Here is a 20627-nt window from a genome sequence, read left to right as displayed (position 1 = left end):
GAAATTTTCTTATGTGAACATAATTGTTCGGGGCCAACTTGTCAAAACTGAAACCAAGCATAAAGAAGCAAAAGTGTTTCAGTGAACCTCCTGCATTTTAGTTCAACTCTGGCAGCAAGAAAACAAAACCACATAATCTAAGGCTCACACCCAACTCTCTGAAGCCCTGTATCTGCTAGTTCCTGTGTGGTTTGCATACAGACTGCTGGGCTGACTGGGGGTAGCTTGGAGGAGGGGGTAAGAAGTCAGGGAGGAGGAGGCACCGTTAATTGATCTGCGAGCCTGTGCCCTGGTTAGTGTGGCACTTAGAAGACAGCACAACGTGGATCTGTACCCTGAAATGCAGTCGTTTTGATGCTGGAATTCATCTTCCTTGTTGCAAGAGAGGATTCTAACAACCCGGTGTCAAAAGCATAGCCTCAACCTCTTCTCTTCTGAAAGGTATGTCATGATACAGCATCAGTCTACACACTCGAGAGATCTTGGATAGTTTTATTATTTGCAGAATGTTCTCTAAGAGTCAATCTAATTAAAATGAATCCCATGGGCTCTGTAAATATTGGTTTTAATTTTTGGTTCATCAGCTAAGGTCTCTAAATCTTTCTGTAACAGTGTTTGTGGTGATAGTATTCGACTTCTAGCAAATGAGCTAGGAGAAGATTTGTTCCTTACCCAGCCTGTTACACAAAAAGACTCTACTAACTGGCTTCTGAGCCATCTCAGGGAAAGGCTTTGGACCCTGAAATTACAAAGGTGAAATTCCACTTCACCAGTGTCAGCATTTATTCCCTATTGGGGTCAGGGTGGGAAGTGAAGGACGGAGCAGCAATGAATGAACCCTAGTACTGAGCGGTCAGGATTCCCCCTGGGGCTTGCATGTCTACTTCTGTTAGTATTTATGTTGTCTTTACAAAGAACACCAGTTTGGGTTCCTTTACTAAATGAAAACTACGTTGAAATAGGTTTTGAGAGGGTATTGTCTTTGTCTCTTTATTAACAGTTAACACTGTGTTCCTGAGACTGTCTCCAGTTCAGGCATTGAGTCTGAACACTACTCTTTGACACTCTCTGCCCCACCTGTCCCCGAACCTGAGACTGAATACACGCACCAAAGTTGGGTGTATTCAATTTTTAAGTTGCGCCAACTTAAAAATATCGTTTTTACTTACCTGGAATTAGGTCTTGTTAATAAAGTATATGTTACTTCATCTGCGCATTACTGAAAATATACATCCCCAGATGAATTAAGAGGAGGGAAAATGTTTCGGATCTAAAAGTCCAATAGAAAATATCACATGTGCTCATGTCCTGTCATCTGGGTGGGAAACTCAGGTTGAAAAATCTTTCACCCTCTACAACTACATTTATCATCGATTTATTAGTTCTTTAGTGAGTGCTCTTTTCTTTTTTCTCTTTTTTCTTATTTTTGGTTTCAGAAAGAACATTTAGTATAAGTGTACTCCGCTTTAACAACCCAGTATTGTTTATAAAACTTCACATTTATAAAATAATTTAAAAGTGATCCTCTTTACAAAAGGATCCATTATTAAATAAAGAGCACTGTGTAAACTGAGAACCACCTGAGTGCATTTAAATTTCAAGTTTTAAAAAATTCTGATTTGCACCCTTTTGGAGAATTTTGGGGGTGCTTTTTGGTAAAGGGAGACAGCCCTATATCAATGAATAAAACTATCTTTTTAGATGAACTTGGAGTGTCTCCCATGTAGTAAACTGTAATCTTATTCTCCCTAAATTGCAATAGATTTCATCTTTTTAAAATGACTTTACTGAAGCAGAGGGGAAGGAGGTGATCAATTTGTTCAAAATGAAGAAGTATCTCTGTTGCTAATATAATATTCTTTTGAATATCTTCCATATCTTAGGCCCTGATGAAAATCCCTTATCTTTTTTTTTTTTAATTTCAGTTGTTCTATGTCTACCTCATAGGAATATTGTAAAAATAAATGAGTTTGCATAGATATGAAGTGGCTTTGGAAAAAGGCACTGTGAAAATACAGGGTAATATCAGTATTAATTATTTCTTTGAATCTTGATCATTTTCTTCCCACCTCTTGTACAAAATATATCTCACTTACTGCCTGAAGCTGTCTCTTTCAAAGCCCTTGCCTTCTGGAGGAGCTGAAAATGAGCCCAGTTCCCACACATTTATTGATTCTCAGAGAATAACACCTGTGGGTGCTTGTGACTTGTAGGGCTTATGCCTGAACTCAAGCAGAACTTGCTTCTTTTCCTGGCTCAAGAAAAGTCTAGTTGTTCAAAAATGTGTCATTAAGTGTGATTCCATTGGGATTTCTTAAACGAGTAACAGTTGCTGCTGGATTAGGCCTAGAGACAGAGGCTTCATTTTTGTGCCCTCGCGAAACAAACTCAACACTTGGTCAAGAACCTTTATGACCTTAGTTATTTGAATCAAAGAATGGGGTTGACTGGCCCCTATTTGTCCATCTCAAGTACTTGCCCAGCATATCTTGATCTATAAAGGAACAACACAGCCTCCTGTGTGTGTGTGTCTCTCTCTCTCTTTTTTTTTTCTTTTGTTTTTCCTTTTTCTTTTCTTTCTTTCTTTTTTTTTTTTTTTTTTTTTTTTGGCTTCTTTACAATTCTTAGGGAAATATAGCCTCATTTAACAAATGAACATTTATTAACACTTATTGTGCATTTACTATGTGTCAGGCCTTGTGCTAGGCACTGATTTCTCTTCAACAATGTTAATATTATATTAGGTTCAATAAGCTTGAGCCAATAGGAATTCAGTAAATAATTTTTTTAAACAGGTTTTTTTAGATATATTCATTCACAGCAAACATTTTGGAGAATTAAAAGAAACTAAGTATGTGAAGATTAAAGTCTTACATGCCCTCCAAAGAAGATATAAGGCATACACCTTATGAAGAGAGTGAAGAAAATGTCCAAACATAAAGAAAAGTTGAAATATTTGTACAGTGACTACCTCTATACTCAACGCCTAGGTTCAACAATTGCTAACTTTTCGGTATTTTTGTTTCATCTATATGCATTTCTCTCTGAACTACTTGTAAGTTACAGACAAAATGACACTTCACCCTAAATAATTCATTACACATATAAGAATAAGAACATTCTTCTACATACCATCATTATACCTAAGAAGATGAACAGTAATACGTTAATATCTAATATCTAGACCATATCTAACCTTAGCCATTTGTCCCCTAAATGTCTTCCATACCTTTAAAAAACTAGGATCTAATTTTTAAAAAGAAAAATACATTTTTGCATTAGGGTTTTGTATCTTTTTATTCAACATTGGATTTTTTTGAAAAAGTTAGGCATTATCTTATAAAATGTCCCACTTTCTGGATTTGTCATTGTCTCATGGTGTCATTTAATTAGTTCCTCTAGCCATGTATTTCCCTGTAAACTCCAAGTTAGGACTAAAGCACTGATTAGATTCCACTTGGACGTATTTTACAGGATGCTCCATATTGCATCTCATCAGGAGACACTTAGTGCCAGATTGTCCCTCTATTCGTGACACTCAGTTTGATTGTGGCTCAAGGTGGTGTTCTCACTCCAGCAGTCCCTTTGTAATTAACAAGTGGTCTGACAGGATGACACTTAGGCATTGTGGTAATATCCTATTTCCCAACAGACCTCACTCACTGGCTTTAGGTGTTACTCCTTGCCTAAATCGACTATTGTGCTGGGGGTCATATACATTTTTAGTACACTTTGAAGAAGGATTAGACATACACATTCATCATAGCAGCAGCAACAGCAGATAATTATTGAGAACTTAAGTTCAGGTAATAACAACAAGGATGATGATGGTGATGGTGATGATGATGGTGATGATGATGGTGGTGATGATGGTGATAATAGTGATGATGATGATGGTGATGGTGATGGTGGTGATGGTGATGATGGTGATGATGGTGATGGTGATGATGATGGTGATGGTGATGATGATGGTGGTGATGATGGTGATAATAGTGATGATGATGATGGTGATGGTGATGGTGGTGATGGTGGTGGTGATGGTGATGGTGATGGTGATGGTGATGGTGATGGTGATGGTGGTGGTGATGGTGATGATGGTGATGGTGATGGTGATAAGTAACATTTACTGTTACTGTGGAGTCAGACGGTCTAGGTTTGAGGCCAATCCTTCCATTACTAACTAGGCCAATTGGAACAAGTTGCTTAGTCTTTCTGTGCCTTAGTTTCTTAAGCTATAAAATGAGAGTGATACTGGTACCTACCTCATCATATTGTTTTGAAGATTAAATAATTTATACACATAAAGGTTTTTTTGTTTTTTGTTTTTGTTTTATTTTATTGGAGTATAGTTGATTTACAATGTTGTGTTAGTTTCAGTTGTACAGCAAAGTTGTTCAGTTATACATATACATATATTCATTCTTTTTCAAATTCTTTTCCCATATAGGTTATTACAGAATACTGAGTAGAGTTCTCTGTGCTATATATTAGGTCCTTGTTGGTTATCTATTTTATATATGGCAGTGTGTATGTTAATCCCAAGCTCCTAATTTATTCCTCCCCCACCCCCATGTTTCCCCTTTGGTAACCATAAATTTGTTTTTGAAATCCGTGAGTTTGTTCCTGTTTTGTAAATAAGTCCATTTGCATCATTTTTTTAAAATTAGAGTCCCCATATGATATTTGTCTTTCTCTGTTATACACATAAATTTTCTAAAAGTGTCTGTTATTATTATCTGCCGAGCACTTTACAGGTGTTAACTCATTTGCTTCTCCTAACAGCACAACGAAACAAGGGCTAATATGACCCTTCTTTTGTAAGTGAGGAAACTGAGGTACAGAGAGGTCAAGTTACTTGCAGAAGGTCACTTAACTAGTATGTGGTGGAGCCTGGATTTGAACCCAGGCGGTCTGATTCCAGAGCCTTCTCTCTGAAGACTCCTGGCACATGGAATGAGAAGGAGCACAAATGGAACTGAAAGAAAATCAGTTACAGGCCCCCCAACCCCAACCCATCCTATCACCACCCAAGTTTTAAGTTATTTTAAGTTATTGAAAATCTGAAAGTGTTGCTATCAAAATATATTTTAGGTTTTGTTCATCTGATAATAGCACTCTATTAAGCATAGATGAGTATGCTTATTGCATTTCTATAGCTTAAGGCTCTGTGTAAGAAACTTTAAACATCAGAGGTAATGCTAGGACTGAAAAATGGAAAACTATAAAGGAAGAGGAAGCCAAAAAAACCTGAAAGGGATAATACAAGAGGGGAGTTATGAGACCTCAGAGCCTTGGGGCAGAAGATAATATTTTGATATAGTCAAAGGGGAAAAATGCCTCTCATTTTTTGCATTCCTGAACTGTGTAAGATTTTCCACTGAAACACAAGAGTATAGCCATTGTCAGATTTATAACAGACTACACTGGATTTCTTTATGGGACAATGGATGAGTTTCGTTAGCAGGTAACTTTGCTGGTTGGTTATCTCACTCACTTGGATATTCCATAAGTCAGTCTATGGCTTTGCAAAAACATAACCTTATACAGAAAAGGCCTCACAAACCAGGTATTTGTCCCTACCCCTTCATTAGCATTAAAAAAGGGTTCCAGTGCTGTCTTTTTCACTCCTTCTATCGCCATTACAGAAAGCTCTCAAGTGTAATTTTCTAAAAAGAACTAAAAATAAATGAGAAAAAAAATTCGACATTAATAACATTTTTATGCATTTTCAACACAGTCATTGCTAAATTGGTTCTGCCTTTTTACTTTTTTTAATGAAAAGCAGGCTAATTGATCAATTGGTTATGAATAATGCTTTTTCATTTGTTTTTCTCCACACCTCTCAGCCTTCCAGAACCACGGGCTTAATGTGGCAGCCTCCAAATGGTTTACAATTTGTGTCTATTGTCTAGTGCTTTATAGAAAACACCGGAAACAAACTGCTGGGAATTCTGTAGGAACTCAGTGAATAATTAGTTCTCTTGTTAAATATGATTTTAAAGAAAAATCTTTAAATAACTAGGAAATATCACTAAGGAAGAACTGGTAGTGGAAAAAAACCTGGTCAATTTATAATTTGAATTTTCATCTTCATTTTATAGGTGATAGATTTTTAGCAGTTTACGGAGCAAAGTATAAGGTCAGAGTAGCTCCTCTCCTCCAAATAGATTTATATTCTAAAAATGTGGATTATTGAATTAGCAAAGCTTGCAGGAAGATCTCAACTATATATTAAATCTAAGAAAAGTATCACATTTTAATACATTATATCAACCTATTAGGTTGATCATAAACATGTTGGTATCCACAGCACAGAGGTTTTTACTGGCGGTGGTGAGTGAATAGGAGTTTCAGAGACACATTTAGGAAGCTGATGAAAGCTACAGAAACTATCCCCAGGGTTAAAAAATTTGCTTAGCACTTATCCACACACACCTTTACACAGAATTTCCAGTGTTCTGTGGACCACCCCACTCCCCCAAGTCCATCCATACAACCTCAGAAGGAAAAACATCCTTCATCTGAAGTTTTTTTTTTTACCCTGAGACTTATAAAGCTTTAAAAAGCATTTTCACACATTATCTCGTTTGATCTGCCTATGATCTTTGAGGCACACAGACCACATATTTTGCCTCTCATGTTGCAGAGTGGGAAAAGCAAAGCTCGCGAGTTTAAGTGACTTGCTCAAGGTAATTTTGCTAACGTCTGCCAAGACTTAGTACCAAGGCTGTGAAATTATAGCCCTGGGCTCCTTCTACTACTCTGGTCTGGGCACAGCATTCTGGAGACACAGGAACCTTTGATGGGGTTCTGGAAATCTGAATTCTGGCTCTACCGGAAACTACCTGCGTGACCTTGAACATGACATTGTGGCCTCTCTGGGCCTCAGTTTCCTTCTCGCTCGAGTGAGAGGTTAGACCACATGTTCTCTGAAGCCCCTTCCGTTCTCTGTTGCAAACTACCTAATCCCCTGGCCGTCTGAGAGCAGAGGGAAATGACTTTTTTCTATAATAGATGGCAAGACCTTTCACCCTTCCCTGTAGGTCGTAAGAGCTGGCGTCCAGTTCTGATGGGTCCATTTTCAATGTCCATATTCTGTTAGAAACTATCAACATCAATAGTGCTTTTGTGGGCTGCTTGTGCATCGTTCTGCTGGTTGCCTCATTTTCCTGCAGGGCTGGCCGTCTCACAGCAATTTTGCTCTAGCTCTGTGCTCTGCATCAGGCAGACATACCATGGTATTTTATGATCCCTCTTGGGTAGTTCAGAATATAATATGGAAATAAAGAATGCTGATGGACTTATTTGGGGCTGATAGGCCTTATCGTTCTAAAAAGGTTATTTGTCTTGAAGGACACAAATCTTCCATCTGATTTTTTCATCATTAACAGTTATTTCCTTTAATGTCCCTGAAATGTGCTTGGAAGTCAGAGAGTCGTGAGAGGGCCAGAGGCACTGAACACAGACGCCCTGAGACAAGAAAAGACGTGACCAAGCCTTTTCCTTTGGGGGGCATTTGTAGAATCTTCTGGTCAGTATAACTAGGATATTTGTATGTTAGCATTTGCTTTGGATTTGTAAAAAGTGTCCATAGGGCATGCTGACAACAATATGAAATCCATGATATAGCCCTAGTTTAATTTTGAGTCTCTCCAGGAAGATAAAACAAGCAGAAAAAATTCTCATGCTCCTTATGTCAGTAAACCAGGGTTTTATAGTATCAGTTGTCAAATGGTGCAAACTCAGAACCAAAGGTGGTCAACTCATCACAGGAACCACTCTGCTCTTGACCTTTGGAATCATCCAAGAACTATTAGCACAGACAGGCTGACTACCTCAGTAACCAGGAAGGTGTTGGTCTCCATTTGTGATTAACAGCCGATGACAGAAAATCAGGGGCCCTGTCTTTTTGCTCACTGCATTTTCTAACTGAACTAGCTGGCTAGTGGAGTTCTATCAACTTTTTGGAGAGAAGTGTGTAATTTGCTCTGTACCATGTCAGGTCATTTGACTGTGGGAGGTCATGCTGTCCAGTGATGAAAGTGACAGAGCAAGAATTTAACTCCTGTGTTCTGTGTTCTATTCTCAGCTTTGTGAATGACTCAGAGTGCCCCAACCACGCCTCTGTCCTTGAGTGAAACGATACCATTCTTTAACCCACTACTCAGGAGACTTGAGAAGAGTTGTGCATTGCTACCCATTGCTACCCCCAAAGCATGTTTATATCTTTGATGTAATATAAATATGCAAGCTCTCATTTTTTTAAATTGATTGATTGATTGATTGGCTGCGTTGAGTCTTTGTTGCTGCACATGGGCTTTCTCTAGATGCCGCGAGCGGGGGCTACTCTTTGTTGCAGTGTGCGGCCTTCTCATTGCAGTGGCTTCATTGTTGCAGAGCACCAGCTCTAGGCATGTGGGCTTCAGTACTTGTGGCGCATGGGCTTCGGTAATTTTGGCTCACAGGCTCTAGAGCACAGGGTCAGTAGTTGTGGCACATGGGCTTAGTTACTACTCGGCATGTAGGATCTTCCTAGACCGGGGATCAAACAGGTGTCCCCTGCATTGTCAGGCGGATTCTTAACCACTGCGCCACCAGGGAAGTCCCTCTCATTTTTAAAATGCATAACGTGGTACTTTCTCATTTAAACTCATTTGTGGAATTTCTTTTTCTGAGACCAATATTGTTAAATTGACGACTCATTCATTTTATAAACCAGTTACTGTGTGAGGTTGTGACATGACACTTGGTACCCTATAAATATCCAGATAAACAAAAAATGGAGGATGTGCGAAGTCAAAGGATCTCCTAGCTGGAGAGTAATTCCCAAGGCCTGACACAAGGAAGATGGAGCTCTTAACTTAGTGGCATGGACACACAACTTTTATTTTAAAATGCAAGATGTAGGGAAAAGTAAGATTTACTACACAGCCAACTTTGTCAGCTCATGTTATTTCATAAAGTGAAGGGTCAACTAGGTGTTATTAGCATCAAGAGAGCACACTGTAATGCTTTGTCATGTAGACGGTATAAAAAAAATTACCTGTCTGGTTACTTTAATTCATCTTTTGGCTACCATCAGCAGACATCCCCTCAACCCCTAATTCACGGTACCCAGATGTACTGAGAACATTTAGGGTAATAAAAACAAAAAGAAAATAGGGTCTTTTTCCCTAAGGCACTAGTAAGCTATTAGGGAAACTAGGACAAATGAAAGCAAATGCTATCGCAGTACAAACTCCCAAGGAAGAGATAGAGTAAGTGGCTCAAGGCCGGGCTTTGTAGGGAGGGCTTCCTGAAGGAGGTGCATCTGTAAGGCAGAAGGAGGTGGCTTGGCAAAGACGCAGAAAGTTATCCACAAATTTGCATACTTGAAGGATATCGTAGGAGGAACAGAGTCTCCTTTGCTGAAGATCTGTTTATTTTGCTTGTGACAAAGAGTAGAGAAGTCTCTTGTGAATTTCTTTCCTTGGGGATCCAGAAATTAAACTTCTGCCTCTGGAAACTGTACCTCAAGCTCTTTTCTTGGATATGCTGTTCTTTTTTCACTTCTTATCATGTCCCCCTAAGTCTTCTTTTACAAGCATAAATACACTTTGTTCTTTTAACTGTTCCTCCTATGATGTGGTTTTATATGCTCTCATCATTTTAAGTGTTTACCTCCGATGGACTCTGAGGCTCCTCCTAAATCATGGTGCTCAGAATGGGACAGAGCTCTCCAGGACTGATCTGACAAATGTGGAATACCATGGAGTAGTGGCCTCCCTTGATCTATACCCTATATTTCTATTAATATGGCCCAAGATTACATTAGCCTTTTCGGCAGTCATGTCAGTCACACTGCTGACTCATACCGAAATTGTGGTCAGCTCACAACCGTGAGTTCCCATGCAGTACCATTAAGCCGGTTCATCCTGATTCGGTACTCACACTACTGATTTTCTTAGAAGAAGGAGAAGGAGAAGAAGGAGAAGGAGAAGAAGAAAACAACCCTAGGCACAGAGTTTTAAATATAGAGACATTTAATTCTATTACACTTGATCAAATTGATAACAATTTATCAATATATTCCAGAGCTAGGACATTAGTTCTCTGTCCCCAAGGTGAATATTTATCTGCTGACGTGAGGACATAGCTAGTCTCAACGCTGGCCTGGAAGAGACTTCAAAAGGGTCAGGACTTTATTACCTACATCTTTAGACAAACTAGTGAGCCTCAATCTTTCTAACTGTAAACCAGGAACAAATGTGAACGGCCCTTTCCTTCCTGAGGATATGCAACAGTGAGTCAGATGTCTGCAAAAATTCCAAGTCAAAGTTACTCAGAGGCAGTATTATATGAGAGGAGGAAGTTTTTATATCAGGCTTTCGGCAGCTTTCAGAAGATTTGGTCACCCTGATCGCTGTACGTTATACTAAATAGCATTCATTTTTGCAACTGTTTTATAGCTGTAACTGAGTTATCTGATTTGGGGTTGCAGTAACTTCATGTGGTGTCAGTAAAATTTCAGAACATGATAATTTGTAATTTGAGGACGGTTTATGAATCTGTTTCTTTGCAAGGCTCCATTTAAAGTGATTCTCCTCTCTCCATCCCCTCCACCAGGCCCATTCTCACCCCTAGCCTCTTCCTCCCTAAAACGGACTACAAAGACCTTGAAGTTTAGATTTCCATCACAGTTTTGGAACCCTTTCAAAGTCTTGCCAAACTAATTTAGCAGTTCACAGGTTTTTGCAGGTAGCTTGTATAATATTTATAATTGCAAGCTAATAGAAATGTCACATTTCAAAACACATCTCTGAGAGCAGTTTTACTCACTATAGAAAAGTGCAGGGAATAGTCACATTTTTCTAGTTTGTCCTTCTAATGCAAATTTTCATCTTGCTCTTGTGACCTTGTGATCATTAAGATTCAAATAGCACCTCCACCTCTCACTAGTGATTTTGATCGAGGACCTTGCTACTCAATATGAGGTCCAGGGACCAATGATATTGGTATCACCTGGGAGCCCGTGAGGAACGAGCATCTCAGACTCTGCCTAAAACCTACCAAACCAGAATCTGAACTTTTAAAAAAAGTCCTCTTGAGATTCTTCTGCACAATTAGGTCTGAGGAGAACCGAACTAGAGTGAAGGGATTTCACCCCACTTTACCCACCATAACCCCATTTTACCCACTTTACCCCTTGTGTCGTAATACAAAGCTTACAAAATTGCATTTGGTGTTTATTAATAGTTTAGATTTGCTAGTTAAATTTTTTATCTAGATTTAAATATTCTAAACACATCCGGCTGTTTCTCAAAGTATCTATAATTGGCCTTAAAATGCTCTTGCCTTTATGGGTCCTTGTAGAGGAAAAATTCCTAACAGGGTAATTTTGAAACCCTCTCCCCATCTGGGACGTTTGGCCTGGAGACATATTTGGCTGTCACAGTTTGGAGGTGGGGAAGAGGGGCTGCCACTGGCATTCAGTGGGTGGAAACTAGCAACGCTACACAGGACGCCCCCCCACCCAACACACAATAAAGATTGAACCAGCCCCACACGTCAGTAGCGACGAGGTTGAGAAGGCCTGCTGTAGAGGTATGTGGTTTGTAGAGAGGGACTCAGATGTGCAACGGTTCACAGCAGAATGCAGGCAGATGAAGCCATGGGGCATGACATCACGTGACCAGGCAAAGAGCAAACGGACTGGCAGTGGCCTGAGTCATGATGATGGGGGTCTGGGGAGCAGCAGCCCCAGGTGAGAGGAGAGATTTCAGAGAGATTGTAACCAGTGCTCTGTGTACAGACTGCCAGCTTTAGGTAACAGAGTTGCGGTTTGGAGATTGGACATCAGGTCTGAGCTGGGGCAGGAGGAGAGAGGGGGTGGAGAGAAACAAAGCTTCAGTCCTAGACTGGATATTAGGTTAGACCTGGAAAGCAAGAAAGGATTTCAGATGTCAGCATAGGAAGACACGAGTGGATTTCAGGTAGATCCGGTAAGAAGTGGACTTAGGTGCAAGGCAGAATCCCACTTGCTAGAACTGGGACACCTCAGAGCCAGGCCAGCAGCAGGGGGTGACCGGATGGCAATTAGCTGAGCATTCAGCTAGAGTCAGCTTCTTAAATCCCTCCCAACCAAGAAAGACTTAGGGCTGAGTGTACGGTATGGTTGACTTGGGTGCAGAGGCCAAGGGCTTCTAGCTATGGAGAAAGTGGGGCAGGAAGCAAGTCAGATCATGACACTGGCTGCCAAAAAGTCACAGGATAAGCACTGGAATAGAACTTGAGAGGTCCTCCTCCCTACTGCACGGCAGCTAACTCATTTCAGAAAGATGACCTACTCTTCAACTGTAATATTTCCAAAGCAAGATTTCTTAAGGACCTTTGTTGATGCTTTATAATCCATCTAAGTCAAAACTGCTTCCGCCTTCCTAACCCTAAATCACCTTACCGGATGGAAGTTGACTTTCTTTCATCCTACCCTGCATACGATGTGCTTTCTAACAATCAGTAATGGTAAATAACACCAACTGCCTTCGCAGCTGCTAACCCCAGTCTTCCCTTCTCCAGGTTCTAGAACCTCAATTCCATTAGCATGTCACCTTAAGAGTCTCTGTCTTCATCCCTTTGTTATTATCTGAACCCTCTCCACGTGTTGCCTGCTAGCAATAGTCACCGCCAAAATGTATTTATCAAATACACACTGTGTGTAAATTGCCATTTTGACCATAGAAAGTAAAGAAGAGAGAATGTAAAAGGATATATACAGTTTTGTTGGTTTTTATTAGTCTCTTTTCTCTCCAAGGAGTTGTCAGTCTTTGCCGAGTTCATAGTCTAGTTGGAACAACAGTCCTTAGGCTAAGTTCCGTTGTAAAATTTTAGTTGTCCTGCAAATGCTTTCACTATGACCTTCACCTGAGGACAGCAGAGTGCACTGTCATATAAAGGAGCTCTGATGTGAATTTAACTGTAAATAAAACTAAGATAAATGTATTTGTTCAGTTCCAGAGAAGGCATTATACTGCCATGCAGATTTTCTTTCAAATGAGCTGCAAAACAACGTTCTTCTCCACGTGAAGGGATTTATTCAACTGAATGCACTCACTTGGCTGCAACTGGATTAATTTCATTTCATATCATGTCTCTAAGTAGAAAAGTAAACTGATTTGCAGCAGGCTAAATGGATATGTTGATACTTCCTACGTCAGTAAGATTTATTCCAAGTAGATTACAACAATCACGGTGCACTGGTTGTTTTAGCCTCTACAAAGTAGTTGCAAAAGTGCACCATTTCCATGTGTGAATTGAAAAACGGTTTATTACTGTTACAATAGACAAGACTATTGTAGAATGAGAGAATGCAGATGTGTAAAATCAGAAAACGTTATAAAAATATTTATTTCATCCTATATCCATGTTCTAAAAGCCACCATTTTAGATTTTTGAATTGTGTTTCACACAGCACTGCTCAAGACATACACAAGCCCACACATGGTCGAACAACTATTGACCATGAACTTGCTATGTGCTCATCACTGTGCTAAGGACCACCGTCCACCGAGTCCTGGACCGCCGCCCCCTCACTCCATCCTGTAGCTTCTGCTGTGGACTTGCCTCCTCTGTATCACTGTCCGTTTCCAAAACCACATTCTCATTCTCTCAGGACTCTCAATCTCTGTCTATCTGGGGGCCCCTCCTTTCGTTTCTCCCAAATTGCTGACTTTATCCTGTCCTGTGCTTCTAACACAATGAAGCCGCCAGTGGAAAAATTTTTCTGATTTCTATAGCCAGTACTTTCTATAACTAGCAGTTACTTTCAAAGGAAATAGCTTGTGGAGATGAGCGTGTGGTGTCACAGGGCTGTTACATGGATCAAATGTAATAATGTGTATAAAAAAAGCCATTTGTAAACCGTTACAGTCTCTCTCAAAGTAAATTATTACTGTATTATATGATTTTAGGGTTTAAAAAGCAGCTGGATAATATATAAAAGTTCAGGAAGACTTGACAACCTAGTTGGAAAAGAAAATTAGAGAATTGGGGGCACTGACCCTTAGATCAATAAGCTAGAAGTCTTCAACATTTTTTTTACAGCCAAAGCACACCCATTCCATTGAGAACATACACCCTGGTCCGAGGACTGTGTCTGCTCACCATTCTGGAACTAGACCTTCACTCTCACCTAAGTTTCCCCCATTCCCCACAGTCACCTTCCAAAATCCCAGCCAATCTTCAAGGGCTAGACCCAAACCCACTCTCTCCTCCAGCTCTTCCCCAGACAGAATTAATCTCTTTCTCCCCAGCACTCATGTCAGCCTTAGAATTATTTATGTGGGTATCGATCTCCCTGTGACCTGCTGAAGGACAGGGCCATCGTATCATCTGCTAGGCCCTCCCCCCTGCCACCAGTGGACGTAACAGCTCAAAGTAAAGTGGCCAGAGGATAAAGGAGAGAATTCTATGGACCAAAAATGTCCTACGAAAAGGCTTTATCCCCAGAGACTGGTATCAGATGTGAAAATGTCCTTACTCGAGTGACTAATTGTAGGAGCCTCTGAAATGGAACAGGGTCTATTAAATAGACTCATAAAAACCCTGTGAGTGGTGGGCACGTGGAGGCTTCTTCTTATTCTTCTTCTTCTTCGTACTTTTCATTTGCAATGTTTCATATTTTTAAATGAACATAAAAGACCCCGTCCTATTTAAAAGTTAGTTGAGTTGAGTAACTTTCATTCTAACTTGATTTTCAGTCTCAAAGTTTTCCTGTAGCTTAAATTAGAAAAGTCATCCTTCACATCCCAGCTTAGCTGTATTTTATCTACTGAATATGGTACCCATTGAAATCAATAGTCCACAGACTGTGTTCCACACAATTCCACATTGCATTACACCCATATTGAAAGGAACTCCTTGTGCAAAGTGTGGGGGCTCCTGGAGAATAAAAAGTACAACTTTTTAGCACATTAAAAAAAAATCCTCGAGCTGTTTTATTCTTCTAATACTTTACTTTTGCCAGAGCAGAAATTCTTTTTTTAGGAATCATCTCTAAAATGATTAGCCATGTAACTATGGCCAAGCACATAATAAGTGGTCAATAAATATTTTTAAAATAAATTAAAATACTATGCCCTTCTAAAAGAAAGATAACTTCAGTCATTTAAAATAGACAGCAACGGGTATAGTTTCCATTTGCTGCTCTTTTGTGTTCATTAGAAATCATAGAAAAATGGGAATTTGGGGAAAAGACCAGACCTGCTATGGAAACTGCATTGATGAGAGTAGATTGTAATTTTGTTTATAGTGATTTGATATACAATTATTTGAGGAATTTATTGTGATCGTGGATTAAAGCTGTGTTGTTACTATAACAGAAGATTGGCCCAGAGCCCGCATTCGTTGCCAAGCCCTCTAGCATCACCTCTGTTCTCTCATCAGCTGCCCGCGCCCCCCGCCCCCAAACTCTGTGCAATGCAGTCTTGGCACAGACTCCTAACCTAAAACTCCAGCCAATTTCCCTAAATACACACTTTCTCCCCTTCACCTGCCAGGTGCTTCTTGTTCTCAGACATTGCACCTTGAAATCAAGGGCTTTCAACAAGTTAAAAAGGGAAATATAGAATTACCTGGCTCATGAGTATTTTAAGTATTCTTGTAGACTTAAATGAGAGTTCTTGTACAAAACCACTTGAACTCTTTCTTAAGATATGCTAATTTTTTTCTCTCTTTGATTGAACTGTTGACCTTCTGGATATATGACTAGTTATTACCTCAAGTGTGTTTGGAACTATTCTCACCCTAACCATTATAAAATGTAATTAGCATGAAGACATTATTGTAGGATCACATCCCCTTGGGCTGGGATCTCATTAGACGGCACAAATCGAGCAGAACTGTGCACGCTCCGTGCTCCAAAAAAACTCTAAGAAAAATCCACAGCGTTGAGGGAAAGGTTAAAATTGCTAATTTTGTGAGCTCTCTCTTACCCATATATTTAATTTGTATAAGGATCCAAACGTAGAGAGGATTGTGGTTCTTCTGTCTGAAAAATGAAAGCAACTCTTTTTTCTTAGAACTCTGCTTATGCAATGTGGCTGCTCTCACAGTGCTGGGTCAACCAAAACCCAAATAATACATTTTAGAGCTCTAGCTTTTCCCCCCAAAGAAATGTGTGGCATTTGAAGGTAGGATCCCATGCAACAACAGATGTTATAGAGAATGATTGTCCTCTAGGAGGTAGTTAAAAAATATGGGGGAAACCGAGGCCCGAGGAGGTACAATAACTCACAGGTAATTCACACTCTTTGAATTTCCCCGTCTCTTCCACCATAGAAGGAGCTCTTTACTTTCTGAATTGAAAACCATTTCTTGCTGCCTGCTCTGTTATTTCTGTAAACCCTCTTAAGTTGGGGACCAAGCCCAGCTCTTATGAAACCTTATGTGAATAATAATAATGCTCATCAGTCCTGGGATCCCAAAGGTCATCATTTCTAGCTCCATTGCAGAGTGCTTTGGATGCCCCATTAAACCCTAAGTGATTGGTACCTTCAGGAGAAGGCTGCGTGATCCTACCAGTCACTTCATTTGTAAGTCAGTAATGTGTCTTAATGTGCAGAGATGTGTCATATGAACAGTAACTTCTCATTATTATAATAACTCTCTTCCTTATTTGCAAAAATATTTCTGACCTGAGTTTATTCTTATCATGGTCACGTGTGCAAGCAGAGCCTTGTTTGCCTCTACAACATATTAATAATGTATTAATTAGCTTCCCAGTGCTGCCCTGACAAGGAACAGAGAGCATTTATCTAAATCATGAAACATGAAATGAAGCTAACACTTTGTTAATTGTATTTTAAGGGCAGTCTCAGCATCAGCTAGTGTAGCAAAATTTCAGCCTAATTTTTGAGAGAAGATAACAGAAAACATTATTCAATTAACAAGGCACTTGTTTAGCACCTACCGTGCACAAATTCTAAGAGGCAAAAGAGGCTAGGATGGAGGAAATTGGCCAATTTACTTTTATAGTCATAGTTAAAAGGCAATATAAGGCAAGGTAATAAAAGAGTTTTGATTTAGTGTTAACTAGCTTCAGTATATCAGATTGAACCATATGAAATTGACAATGTCTGACCATTTTTTACCAAAAGAAGTGGCAATGTCATATGATTCAACCTAATATTAAGTGACTCTTGTCATACTGTATCACCTCCTACAATATTATAGTTCATTTTCTATTTTTTAAGTGAAATGATTCAAGTTGAAGCTGTCATTATTAGAAAATCAGTAGAAAGTAAATAGGTCAGGGATTTGACTCCTGTTTTTCATATCTATTTATTTTTGTAGACTCAAAAATAACATATATTTGGTAGTTTTAAAGCTGCTTGTTTTTTTGTTTGTTTTGTTTTGTTTTTCACTATATTAGAGACTTCCATTGGTTTGATTTTTTTTAATATTTATTTATTTATTTGGTTGCGCCAGGTCTTAGTTGTGGCAAGCGAGCCCCTTAGTTGTGACATGTGAACTCTTAGTTGCAGCATGTGGGATCTGGTTCCCTGACCAGGGATCAAATCCGGGCCCCCTGTGTTGGGAGTGTGAGGTCTTATCCACTGCACCACCAGGGAGGTCCCCCATTGATTTGACTTTGAGTCATGGACCCTGCTACCTATTCTTCAAGTGTGATAATCCCCAACTCAGTTCTTCAGGCCATTTCCTGTGGGATCTTCACCCAAAACTATCCGGTCTCCCTTCTTTTCTGCAGAGATGTTTGATTGCAGAACACTCTGCTTTTATTGATATGTTTCTCTATGGGAGGTGAGATCTTAACATCCAGTTTTGCCAATCCATCCCTGAATTACAGATTACTGAGCAGTCAGGACAGGTTACCACACATGTATTCCACTAAATCTATTCCTCTAGTTCCTTCAACATCGAACAAATATTTACCAAGCACCTATTTTGTGCAAGTAGTAGAGCAGCCCTCTGCCAAATATGAAGTTGTATGGACAAAATGCATCCATTCACATACACACAAATTTAATGCAAACTCAATACCAGGAACTGTTCTTAGCACTTGACATGTTAGTTTATTTAGCCCTACCCAAGCAGGTACTTTCCATGATTATATCCATTTTAAAGATGAGGAAACTGAGCCTAGAGAGGTAAAGTGAGCTTCTAGAACTCAAACACTTGACCAAGGCACCAACCATCGTTCTGGTTATTGTGGAGGACCCCAGGTTAGAAAGCAAGTGCTTCTCCCAGACCATGAAGCTAAAGTGGGACAAATTAGCAGTGCCTTCTGATGCCCTAAAATGGTAAATACCAACCCAGACCGACCTGTGCACAATAGACAGAAAACACTCGTGCCTGTCATGCTGGGTTTCCTCCCAGCTCTTAACACGTGGACGTGCCCCCGTGAGGCCCCAGTGCACATGGGAACACAGGCCACACGCGCTGGCCAGAGCATTCTTGCAGAGTCACATCTTAGCCCAAATCTTATCACAGCCCTGCCGAAGGTCAGGCTCTATCAAGAAAATGTTCACTCATCTTCCCGTTATGCCCAATGTGTGAACACTGATAACACATCTAAATTCGAAGAAAATCAACAGAAGTCATCTCAGTCAACCTGAAAAGTCTAGTGACTCATTCACACCCTCTCGCAGGGCTCCTGCAGGCCGCCCGGCTTCTCCTGAACCGGCCTCCGGGCTCCTGCAGCCCGAGTGCAGCTCAGCGCTTGACTGCTCGCCTCCACAGGTCAGATGAGCACTGACGCCCTCCTGCTCACACGGTGGGGTTGCTCAGCCAGCTGCCCCCGCTCTGTGCTGCCGGTAACCCCACCGCTTATGTCCCCGAGGCTGGTTCAACAAGGTCACCTTGGAAAAGAATAACAGATAGGAAGATGCTGGCTTTTCAGCCCCAAGAGTAAATTCCATCACTCTAAAAGTAAAATCATAATCTCTAAATTTGATTCGACTTAGGTCTGATAAAGACATGCACACACGTGGATGCTTAAACCATGTACACCTACTGCCCAAAACAAAACAACTTACTGTCTTATTAGGAACACAAGAGCTGGTAGGCCAACTCACTACAATAAAGAAAACAAAGATGGATACTCGAACTTCTATGCACACACACACCACACACACACACATGCACACACATGCATTGCTGTAATGCAGCCCACAAGACAGTTAGTTACCCTGGCAATGAAGGACAATTAATGTTTTCAAGGGTTTTCTGGTTTAAATTTAAACTGGTCCCCTGAACTTAGTGAGCTTGGCTTTAGGCCTCCATCCTCAGATGGAAGATGGCATGGATTTCAGCCTTAGGCAGACAGTAAACAGAGTAGGTAAGGACAAAGGCTCAGGAGCCAGACAGCCCAGGCTGGAATCTCAGCCCTACCGTCTTCTAGCTGTGCAACCCAGGTAAGTTACTTATTCACCCTGTACCTCCATTTCCTCACCTCTAGAATGGGGATAATATAACTAAAACTAACCCCCATGGGTTTGTTACAAAGATCAGATGAAATAGTACATGGGAAAGTGTTTAGAACAATGCGAGGCTCAGAGCAAGCCCTCAAGACATGGGCGTTATTTGTACCAGTAACTTGAAATGGGCTCACATATCCCAACAGGAAACTCTTGAGTACTCTTTTGTTTTTAACTTTAATCTTTTTTTTTGGCCGCACCACGCAGTTTGTGGGATCTTAGTTCCCCGACCAGGGATTGAACGTGGGCCCCCAGCAGTGGAAGCGTGGAGTCCTAACCACTAGACAGCCAGGGAATTCCCATAACTTCAGTCTCCGTAGCACTTCATTTCTTATTTCTTCTTCTTTTATGTACTTGCAGAAGGAAGATGTTTAGCCATCCTTGGAGTACAATCTTTCCTTTCATTAAAAACCGTTATGAAGTGTCTACAAGCTTCTTTTCTGCAGTAAATGATACAGATTACTTAATCGTTCTGTTTTACATGCTTTAATCATTTATTTGAACTTCTCAACCATCTCCAGATTTAGTACACGCAGAAATACTGTCTAGGAAAATTTGGTTTTAGAATCCCTTATCATCTGCAGCCCATCAGCTCAAATGTTTAAAACTATTGTTCATAAAATCACCGTTAAGTTCTTTACCATATTTGTCAGCTGGTTTTATTCTGTCATATTGCCGTAGTCAATTCATTCTCAAATGCATAATTCAGCACAAGCCAAACCAGACGAGACCAGAAGTCACTCATTCATTCATCAAATATTTGTTGAGGGCCTACTATGTGCCAGGCATAGTGCTAGGCTCTAAGATTACAAATGAGACATGCCCTGCTTGGAGGAGCTTATAGCTTGGGAGGGAAGACACAGATGTAAACAAAGCATTGCCAAAGTCTTTCATTTGATGCTGTACTTGAAGTGAGAAGGGGCCAGGATAACCCTGGGGCAGAAGAGAGAGAGAATACAGCACTGCTTGGTGGGTCTAGGAAGGCCACACAGAGAAGGCGACTTTTGAGCCATATTAAAAAATGGCAGGGAGGAACTTCTCTGGTGGCACAGTGGTTAAGACTCCTCACTCCCAATGCAGGGGGCCTGGATTCCATCCCTGGTCAGGGACCTTTATGCTGCAATTAAAAGCTCGCATGCCACAACTAAAAAGATC

General features: G+C 40.3%; 1 protein-coding gene across 1 annotated transcript in view; it reads left to right on the top strand.

The window, feature by feature from the left end:
• Window positions 1-302: 302 nt before the first annotated feature.
• Window positions 303-20627, top strand: part of GRAP2 (GRB2 related adaptor protein 2) — a 60677-nt gene continuing 40352 nt past the window's right edge. Inside the window, exon 1 of the mRNA XM_057740409.1 lies at window positions 303-441. The gene's annotated coding sequence lies outside the window, so the exon portion shown is untranslated. The remainder of the gene's footprint in view (window positions 442-20627) is intronic.

The sequence above is a fragment of the Hippopotamus amphibius genome, chromosome 7 (assembly GCF_030028045.1).
Source record: "Hippopotamus amphibius kiboko isolate mHipAmp2 chromosome 7, mHipAmp2.hap2, whole genome shotgun sequence".
NCBI lineage: Eukaryota > Metazoa > Chordata > Mammalia > Artiodactyla > Hippopotamidae > Hippopotamus > Hippopotamus amphibius.
Note: the sequence above shows the minus strand (reverse complement) of the source record. Positions and strands in the feature narration are given on the sequence as shown.